Source organism: Bos grunniens, chromosome 8 (genome assembly GCF_055505025.1).
Source record: "Bos grunniens cultivar Pamir isolate PY7600 chromosome 8, Bosgru_T2T1.0, whole genome shotgun sequence".
NCBI classification, from domain to species: domain Eukaryota; kingdom Metazoa; phylum Chordata; class Mammalia; order Artiodactyla; family Bovidae; genus Bos; species Bos grunniens.
This window is the reverse complement of record NC_141172.1, coordinates 25,051,146-25,059,630: the sequence shown is the minus strand read 5'-3', so window position 1 is coordinate 25,059,630 and position 8,485 is coordinate 25,051,146. Positions and strand designations below refer to the sequence as shown.

General features: G+C 40.8%; 1 long non-coding RNA gene across 1 annotated transcript; it reads left to right on the top strand.

Annotated features, from left to right (window-relative positions):
- Window positions 1–2,499: 2,499 nt before the first annotated feature.
- On the top strand, window positions 2,500–7,391 carry LOC147366852 (uncharacterized). Its single transcript, XR_015169498.1, has 2 exons — window positions 2,500–2,546; window positions 4,355–7,391. It is a non-coding gene; the product is annotated as an uncharacterized LOC147366852 (long non-coding RNA).
- The last annotated feature ends 1,094 nt before the right edge of the window (window positions 7,392–8,485 follow it).

Below are 8,485 nucleotides of genomic sequence, written 5' to 3'. Positions count from 1 at the left end.
AGAGTCGGACATGACTGAAGTGACTTAGCAAAAAGCAAAAGCTAATTAGTGATTATTGAATACTTAAATGAGTAATGAAAGGTCAGTATAATGTTTAAAATATGGACAAGTAATCATGTCAACCCATTACTATGTCTCAGTATACTTAAGAAACAGCTTTATTGAGATATGTCACATATCATAAGGTTTACATTTTTAAAATGTGATTTTTAGTATATTCACAATGTTACGCAGGGCTTCTCAGGTAGCTCTAGTGGTAAAGAATCTGCCTGCCAATGCAGCACACCTAAGTGATGAGGGTTGGGAAGAAATCTTGGAGAAGGAAATGGCAACCCATTGCAGATTTCTTGCCTGGGAAATCCCATGGAGCCTGGCAGGCTACAGTCCATGGGGTTGCAAAGAGTGGTACCTGACTGAAGTGACTAAGCATGCAGTGTTGTACAACCATCATCACTCTTTCAACTTTAGAACATATTCATTATTGCAAAAAAACAAAACAAAACAAAACACAAACTGCTGCCCATTAGCATTCACTTTCCATACCTTACTTTCCCCAGATGCTAGCAACTAATAGTTTACTTTTTGCCCCCATGGATGTGTCGATTCTGGATATTTCATATAATTAGAATTCTAAGATATGTTTTCTTTTGGGTCCAGTTCTTTTCAGTTAGTATAGTGTTTTCAAGGTTTATCCATTTAGGGCCATGAATCAATACTTCATTCCTTTTTATGGCTGAATAATATACCATTGAATATGCATACCACCGCGTGTTTCCGCTCATCAGTTCATGGACATTTCATTGGTTTCTACTCTGTGACCACTAAGAATAATGCTTCTATAAACACTCATGTGCAAATGTTTCTGCGGACATATGTTTTCAGTTCTCTTGGGTGTATAGCAAGGAGTGAAGTTACTGGGTCAAATTGTAACTCTATTTTTAACTTTTTGAGGAACTGCTAAACTGCTTTCTAAAGAAGCTGCACCATTTTATAATCCCAGAATTCATTAAGGTTCACATTTTCCCACATCTTCACCAGCACTTGCTATATGTCTTTTTCTTTTAGCCATTCTAATGTGTGTGAAGTGGTATCACAGTGTGGTTTTGACTTGCATTTCCCTGGTGGCTAATGATGCTGTGCATCATCCCATGTACTTATTGACCATTTGATTATTTTCCTTGGAGAAATATCTATTCATGTCTCTTGCCCATTAAAAATAAGTGGATTATTTGTTCTTTTATTGTTTAGCTATAAGAGTTATTTATATATTCTGGATACAAATTCCTTATCAAATGTATGACTTTAAAATATTTTCTCCTAATTTTTGGGTTTCCATTTCACTTTCTTGATGGCATCCTTTGAAGCACAAAAGATTTTCACTGACAAAGTCCAGTGTATCTAGTTTTTCCTTTGGTTGATTATGCTTTAGTTGTCATATCTAAGAAATTATTCACTAAATCAACATCACAAAGGTTTAGACCTACATTTTGTTTTAACACCCTAGTAGTTTTATCTCTTAGATTTAGGTCTTTAATTCATTTTGAGTTGATTTTTATATTTGGTGTGAGGTAGGGGTCTGGAGAAGGCAATGGCACCCCACTCCAGTACTCTTGCCTGGAAAATCCCATGGAAGGAGGAGCCTGGTAGGCTGCAGTCCATGGGGTCGCACAGAGTCGGACACGACTAAGCAACTTCACTTTCACTTTTCACTTTCATGTATTGGAGAAGGAAATGGCAACCCATTCCAGTGTTTTTGCCTTGAGAACCCCAGGGACAGGGGAGCCTGGTGGGCTTCCATCTATGGGGTCGCACAGAGTCGGACACGACTGAGGTGCCTTAGCAGCAGCAGCAGCAGCAGGGGTCTAACTTCATTCTTTTTTATGTGGTTATCCAGTTGTCCAGGTAAGCTTTTAACATCTAGTGAATGTGTCAGCAGAAGTAGACTGGTGTTTGAAAACATAATAAACCATCAATAGTTCATACTATACCACAGTCAAAATGAATGATAATATGGCAATTGACTTTTTGGTTAGTTATAAAGAAAGGCTTTACCAGGAAATTATAAATAAATATGATATCACCAAGGAATGCTAGTATACTTGGAAAATTCTTCTGAAAACCATTAATTACATTCATTCACTCACCAATGTTATTCATAATATTTAAATTCATTCATTGGAAAAATTTTGAACATTGTGGTTTAGTTGGGCTCTTTGAATTGCAAAGGACAAAGATGTTCATCATTAGCTTTAATATAAAAGGCTTTTACTGAAATGAATCTGTGAAACCATTAGAATCTGAGTCAGGTGTCCACATCCTTAAGAGGGCTCTATGTTACTCAGTTTAAGGTGGAGAAAAAAGGGAAGCATTTTGGTACAATAATGTAGAAAGGCTACGTAGGAAGGAAATTAATTTCCATGGAGGAATGTCTTCTTTTTCGTTAGATATCTCATTCTGAAACCAGAGCACCTTAATGGTTGTCCTCCTCTCTCCGTCTGCAGGAATAAAAGCATTCCAGTTCTAGCGATGGAAGTGGAGCTCAGAGGGTAAGCAGGACTCATAACACGGAAGATTATGAGAAAGATAGGTAGTCCAAGGGAAATCCTCTCTCTCCTGCTTACGGAGTGGCCATGTGCAGCACCCTTAAAGCTGCAACTAGAATGTAGAAAGGATGGGAGCACCAGACACGACTTATTCCCACTTTCCAACTCTGCACGGGTTCAGTCTTATCATTTAATGCTAGAGTAAGAAATCACCGTCAGATTTCGGGGGTTTGTATGTGTCCACCTGACATTTTTTTATGTATACAGAGACATGGGAGGGGCCAATAATGTGAGAGGTGATGTACCTTCTCTTTCTTGATCAGACTGGATGCTTCACCTCCATCAGTGGACTATGCCCACAGGAGAGTTATTAGCGAATCACTTAGTCAGGCTTCCCCCTATTTACCCTGCCCCAGACTGTTCCTCCTCCCTTCCAAACTCCTTGTCTCTGAGTAAACAGGCTTCCTATGTGGCGCTGGTGGTAAAGAACCCGCCTGCCAGTGCAGGAGATGTAAGAGACATGGGTTTAATCTCTGGGTCAGGAAGATCCCCTGGAGGAGAGCATGGCAAGCCACTCCAGTATTCCTGCCTGGAGAATCCAATGGACAGAAAAGCCGGCAGGCTACAGTGCACAGGGTCGCAAAGAGGCAGACGTGACTGAAGCAACCTTAGCACAGCGCACACATGCCCGAGTTACATCAAGACATCTGGAAAACTGACTACTTTCCTTGTGACTTGCACGTCTATTTATTACCAAACTGCTTCATTTTCTTCTTACATCTGACTTGACCTCCTCACCCTCTCAATGCAATTTCTCTAATTCAGATTCAGCATGCTTTGTTTTCTTTAAAACAGTTTGGTATACCACCTGTCTTCCTCGACTCTGCTTCCTAGTCCCTTGTCCCTTTCTTTCAACTCCAGTTCCCATGGCTCATTTCCAATTCTTGCATAAAGAATCAGGTTGGTCCAGCTCAGCCTTTCACCAGCTAACCTCATGTGTGTCTCACCAGCTTTTAGGCTGTTGGTCTTGGGCTCTCAACGCTGCTAATGGCTGAGTCTTAGGCTCATGTGACTTACAGTTGGCTACCTAAAGGCCAAGGGAAAGGATTAACTGTCTAGAAGAATATATGTATATGGGAAGCCCTATGATTTTCAAATATAGGAATTACCCACTCTGGGATAGAAAAACAATATGTCTAACTTATGAGAGAGTATATATAAATGAATATAGATGCTTTCTGTTCTTCTACAAAAATAAAACTCAGTAACTTTCTCTTTTAATGTCACTAATTGAAACATTTCACAACTCTCCAATGAGTACCAATTAGTAATATTTTTATATCTTTAGGAGCTCAGTTGTTTTGCTGCTGCTGCTAAGTTGCTTCAGTCGTGTCTGACTCTTCATGACCCCATGGACTGCAGCCTACCAGGCTCCTCCGTCCATGGGATTTTCCAGGCAAGAGCACTGAGTGGGGTGCCATTGTTTTAACCACTCATATTCTTCAATATGGGACTCCAGTTTTTTGCTGCTTTTCTCTAATGTTTCTATGTAAAGGCTCACTTTTTTCTTTTCTTACCTGTGTCAAGAAGTTCTTTTAGGGGGTTGAAGAATTTTATGGGCTGAATCATGTACCCCCTTCTCCAGATTCATATGTTGAAGCCCCAACCCCCAATTTGATATTTGGAGATGGGGCCTTTGGGGGGGGATTAGATTAAATGAGGTCTTATGGAGCTCTAATCTGATAGATTGGTGTCCTTACTAGAATAGGAACAAACACCAGTGCCGTCTTTCTTTCCTCATGCACACACAGAGGAGAAACCCAGTGAAGACAGAGCAAGAAGATAGTTATCCACAAGTAAGAGGAGTCTCACCAGAAACCAACCCCGATGGCACCTTGATCATGGACTTCTAGTCTCCGGAACTGTGAGAAAACAAATGTCTGTTGTTGAAGTCACCTAGTGTGTGATTTTGTTGTGACAGCCCTAGAAGCCTAATAGACAAAGTAAAGCAAATGTTTATGTGTTCAATCCTACTTGCCTCTAACGCTGAGCTCAGTTTTATTTTTGTCCTAGCACTATGAACTGAGCTTATTTAAGCATTTATTTACATACTTATTGGCCATTTCCTTTGCCCCTTTACCATGTAAACTCCATGAGGAGAGCACTTGCCTATCTTGGTTGCTGCTCTGCTCCTAGGCACACAGCAAACAAATAGGTATTTACTGAGTGAATGCATTAATGATGAAATCACTTTGGTACACTTTAATGAATGAGAACATGGGAGATTTTTTTTCTTTTAAACTTTTTATTTTGTATTGGGGTATAGCTGATTAACTATATGATAGTTTTAGGTGAACAGCGAAGGGACTCAGCAAGGGAACTCATACATGTATATACATATATCCATTCTCCCCCAAACTCCCTTCCCATCTAGGCTACCACAAAACGTTGAGCAGAGTTCCCTGTGCTATAAAGTGAGTACATCCTTATTGGTAATCTGTTTTAAATATAGCAGGGTGTGCGTGCCCATCCCAGATTCCCTAACTATCCCCCCTCCTCCCACCACTGGCAACCATAAATTCAGAGAATGTGGGAGACTTTTTTCTCCAAATATTAATATTTGGCCCAACTGATCATTCTTTTCCTTGTAATGCTGTCTACATTTGGTTCTGAGGAAACCATATGCTCCTGATTTTCTATTTTACCTGAAGCTGTGCTCCATCCCTTTTTCTTTTACTAATTCCTCTTATTTCTGGATGTAAAGATTGGTACTTCACGTCTCAGTCCTTCTACCCATCTCTTCTGATGGAAAATGCCATACTGAATAGTGATTAAAGCACAGATTCTTGAACCAGATTACCTGGGTTCAGATTCTGACTTCTGACCTAAAATAGAAGAAGCATAAGTCTAGGCAAGTGAATTCACTTCTCTGGACTTCACTAGCCTTATTTGTGAAATGCTGGTTGTAGGTAGTTCAAAGTATTGTGGCAAGAGTTGAATGTGTAAGACTCTTTAGATGGTGCCTGGCATATAGAATACATTTGACAAACATTAAATATAATTATTTTTATATTAATATCATTTTTTGTCATTTACAATCTTGAGGTGATTTTATCTAATCCCATGACTGTAATAGCCCTGAACAATGTCTGAGCTCCAGGCTCATATAACCTCATAATCCAACTGTGGAGGCAGGATTCTAAGGTGGCCCTAGGATTCCAGTCCCCTGGTGTCTCCTCCTGTGAGTATAGTGTGATATCACTCCTGTTGGGGTACTAATCAGTTGACTTTGAGATCATCAGATGGTAGATCATCTTAAGTGGGCCTGACCTAATCAGGAGAGCTTTTTAAGGAAGGTGAAGCATCAGAGAGGTACGCTCTCACTGGTCTGGAAGAAAGCAGCCAGTGACCGTGCGGACTGCCCACAGGAGCCATGCAGTGAGGACTGAGAGCAGCCGCGGAGGGCTGAGAGCCAGCGAGAAAACCGGGCCTCGGTCCTACAGCTGCAAGGAAATGGATTCAGCCAACAACCAGTGAGCTTGGAAGAGGCTCCTGAGTGACAGATGAGAATCACAGCCCTGGCCGCCACCTTGACTTCATCCTGGTGAGCCCCCGAACAAGTGACCCAGCTCAGTCGGCCCCAGAATTCTGATGTACAGAAACTGAGAGATAATAAGTGGATGTTCTAAGCTGCTAAATATGTGGTACTCTGTTACGCTCAACAGGAAATGCATATACCAACTGCCAAGTTTACTTCTCTACATCAGCGTGGAGGAAGAATCTCACACTTTACATGTCCAAAAGGAGCTCTGGATTTCTTTCCACCCTCCTACACTTTTTCCTCTTTGCCATAAGCTGCTCAGGCCTAAAAACTAGCAGGAGCCTTGAAGCCACTCCTTCCCTCAGAACCCACCTACAATTCATTAGCATGTCATGTATGGATGTGAGAGTTGGACCATAAAGAAGGCTGAGTGCTGAAGAATCAATGCTTTTAAACTGTGGTGCTGAAAAACACTCTTGAGAGTCCCTTGGACAGCAAGGAGATCAAACCAAGCAATCTTAAGGGAAATCCACCCTGAATACTCATTGGAAGGACTAATGCTGAAGCGGAAGCTCCAGTATTTTGGTCACCTGATGCAAACAGCTGACTCATTGGAAAAGTCCCTCATGCTGGGAAAGATTGAGGGCAGAAGGAGAATGGGACATCAGAGGATGAGATAGCTGGATGGCATCACCGATGCAAAGGACGTGAACCTGGGCAAACTTGGGGAGATGGTGAGGGATGAGGAGGCCTGGTGTGCTGTGGTCCACGGGGGTCACAAAGAGTCGGACATGACTGGGTGGCTGAACAACAACATCATCTCCAGGTCGGGAATTTGTTCAGAAACAGGACCTACACATATTTAATAAGGGAAAAAATAGTTTCATAAAATTTTAAAATATTGGAACAAAGAAAGTGAGAAACAGTTAAAAGATAAGCTATGTATTAGAAGATATTTTCAACATATATAACAAGCAAAGGACTAGAATCCAGGTTACAAAAGAATTCCCATACGTGTGGGGCATGACTAAGCGACTGAACAACAATAGGATCACTCATCAAAATGAACCCTGCATCTGATAGCTTCTCTTTACCTCCCTTACAGTCATCTCATCCCAAGTCACCTCCACCTCCTGCCTGGATCCCTGCAACAGCATCTGACTCCTTTCCCCATTCATGCAGTAACTCCATCACTGCAGTTATAGAGAGGACTGAATGTACATCAGGCCATGTTACTCTGTGCAGGATACACCAATGACTTTTCACGATGCTCAAAATAAAATCCAGACTCCTTGTTATGACCTCAAGGCCCTGCAGGATTTGGTCCCTGGCTACTTCTCGGATCTCACTTCCTGGCATTAGTTCCCTCATTGTGCTCCAGCTGCATTGGCCTTTCTGCTTTTCCTTCATGATGCCAAGTGAGGTTGTATTCTACAACCTGTAGAATTGGTTTTCCCTTTTCCTGGAACATTCTGCCCCATGTCTTGCGTGACTCCTTCCCTTGCTTCATGAGGGTTTCTGACCAAATATTACCTCTTTCAGCAGCATTGCCTGATTGTCCATCCTAAAGAGCTGAGCCCTCCACCTCCCACACTGCCTGTTTGTCTTTATCTCACTTGACACTCCTGCTGTGGGTACACAGGCCATGGTCTCTATTTGTTAGCTTACTTATTTATCACCTGTCTCCACTCTTAGAGTATAATAAGTTCTACTAGGGCAAGGATTTTGACTTATCACTCAATCCTTAGGCCTTGTAACAGTGTCTGGCATTTAAATCACCTTTATTGAATTAAGAATATAGAGAAATATTTGAGAAGTTTACATTCAAAGCAGAATTGAAACTTGTCTTTTCTAAGAAAATCCTCATCATGACACCTGTTAAGAACAGGAATTGAGAAAACATGCATTTTTGTATTAAGAAATATTTGTGCTATCAAATTTTATGGTATTTAGAGAAGTTTAAAAAATCCTAATGATATTATCAGTGCCATTTTTGCTGATGTAAGGTTATGGGGCTTGAACTCTAAAACACAACATTATTCTTATGATGTTCTCTTCTCTCTCTCTCTCTTTTTTTTTCCTTTTTGGCAGGCAATAAGTGATTTTGGTTATCCAAACGCTGAAATCTATATTCTAGCCCTGATCAAGGAAGACATGAAAATGGGGCTGTAATGAGACCATGTCCTAGGTCAAATATAAACCTCTTTAATAATCAATGGCAAACAGAGCTAGAAAATATCCAAAATATATGTGACATGGAAAATAGGGTTGTTTAGAGCTCATCTCATATTTTAGATATCTAGAGGGATCAGAAGTTCAAAGTTTCAGCACAACAAATAGATGCCATTACAATGAAGTTTAAGATGTTGGAAAGTTCTTCCCAGTATAAAAAGAGCTTAAG